Source organism: Protobothrops mucrosquamatus, unplaced genomic scaffold, assembly GCF_001527695.2.
Source record: "Protobothrops mucrosquamatus isolate PMUCROS unplaced genomic scaffold, P.Mucros_1.0 scaffold10667, whole genome shotgun sequence".
Taxonomy (NCBI): domain Eukaryota; kingdom Metazoa; phylum Chordata; class Lepidosauria; order Squamata; family Viperidae; genus Protobothrops; species Protobothrops mucrosquamatus.
Window position 1 is genome coordinate 1 of NW_015396453.1, and position 2,180 is coordinate 2,180.

The following is a 2,180-nucleotide window of genomic DNA, read 5'->3' on the forward strand; positions in this document are numbered from 1 at the left end:
ACTCTCTCCAAGCGCTGTGGGGTTTTCTGTGGGGGCTCTTTCATACTCCCTCCCTGGGAGGGGAAGGCAAGAAAGGGCGATCCCCCCCACTTTGGAACGATGTCCCTCCGGGAGAGCAGTCTCGGGGGGGGGGGCGGAGAGCCGGTAGGGTCCCCTGCATGGGGGGGCGGGTGTGTCACTAGAGGCCAGGCAGCTGTCTTGGGGGGGAGCTTCAATTGGGATCCCTACCCAGAGTGGAGGGAGGGGGCACTGGGACCCCGCAGCTGCCAGAGAGAATCCTTAGTTCAGTCACTTTATCAAAGAATGAGGTGAGATTGGCCTGGCAGGATCTGTTTTCGACACACCCGTGCTGGCTACTGGTTATGACTTTGTTTGCTTCTAGTTGTTCACAGATCTGTTTTTTGATTATCTTTTCTAGGATCTTCCCAGGTATTGAGGTTAAACTGATTGGTCTGTAGTTTCCTGGGTCTGTTTCCCCCCCCCTTTCTTGAACTGGAAGTTTTTAAGAAGAAACTGGACAGCCATTTGTCCGAAATGGTATGGGGCTTCCTGCCTAAGAAGAGGGTTGGACTAGATGACCTCAAAGGACCCTTCCAACTTTACTACTACTACTACTACTACTACTACTACTACTACTACTACTACTACTACTACTACTATTTATTTCTTTATTTCTTTATTTATTATTTATTATTTATTATTTATTATTTATTATTTATTATTTATTATTTATTATTTATTATTTATTATTTATTATTTATTATTTATTATTTATTATTTATTATTTATTATTTATTATTTATTATTTATTATTTATTATTATTAAGATGGGAAGCACATCAGCCATTTTCCAATCCTCCGGTACTTCCCCGGTAGTTCAGGATTTGTGGAGGATGTGGTTCTGATATAACATCTGGTATCCGTTGCCTGAGGGGTTTGGGAGTGTGTGTGTGGGGGTGTGTGTGCGTGTGTCCGCAGTTCCCCCCCAAATGGTCCAGACCTGTGGGGGGGGGGTTCCTGCCCCCAAACTGAGCCGGGCGAGCCCAGGAGGAGCCCTCAAGCTCTGGCTCCACTTTGCTCTAGGCTCCCTCTGGGAACTGAAAGGGCATCTAGTCCACCCCCTCAGACACACAGAGAAAAGGAGGCTCTGGTTGAGAATCACGAGGGGGGGGCGCAAAAGGAAGTCCGCCCTCCCCTCCGGAGCTGGCATGAAACGCCCCCCCCTAAAATGCAGCCCCCCCACCCCGACTGAAGGGCTTGTTCCCCCCTCCCTCACTTTCTCCGCTTCTCTCTCTGCGCCGAACTATCTCCTCCATCGGGCGAAGTCGAGGGAGGCTCTGCCCGGAGACCGATGACGCTGCAGACGGGAGAGATCCCATTGGTCCCTCCGCTTTCCTGGGCCCTCCCAGGTCCGAAGTTCGAGGAAAAACCCCCCTCCCCCCAATCCAGACCCCCCGATTCCGCCTCTGGGGCTGGGAGCCTCCGCGTCTCTCTCTCTCGTCTCTCTGGGGGCGCTTGTAGGGCGGCCTCCATGGGCTCCGCTGGGCTCCCCCTGGTGCTGCTGCTGCTGCTGGCGGGGGCGCTGGCCCGGATCCCCGGAAGCGAAGGGGGGAAGGAGACCCCCGGTAAGGAGGGGGCTCGTCGAGGGAGGAGAGGGGCTGGGAGGGGCCGTCAGAGACCCTGGGGGTGGTTGGAAGAAAGGGGCTGGGACCCCAGAAGTGGGGAAAGGGGTCGAGGGCAAGAGAGGCGGGAGGCTGCGGGAGCCTCGATCTCCGCGTGGTCTCCGCCCCTGCCTCGCCTCATTTCCCCCCCCCGCAGGACGGAGAGGGAGCCCCCTCCCCTCTTCCCTGGTTGTGGCCGAGGTGGGGCGGGGGTCGCGGGAAGGCAGCCCAGGTGGGATAAGAGGCAGCCGGGCTCCTCTCTCGCCCCTCCCCCCGTGGCTGGGTGGGAGGGGGACCTTGCGGACCCCGAATTAGCGCCTGAGCCCCGAAGTTTCTTGCACTGAAAGAGGAAGGAGACGGAAAGCGAAAATGAAAGAGGGAAACTGAGGCATTTTCAGAGTTGAATCCAGAGAAGCCACCAAAAGTATAAGAAAAAAGACGCTTTTTGGCAAAAGTGTTTTTGAAACGTCATTTTTTCTTCTGAATCTCCATTTTTTTAGGGGGAGGGAAGAGTTGAGC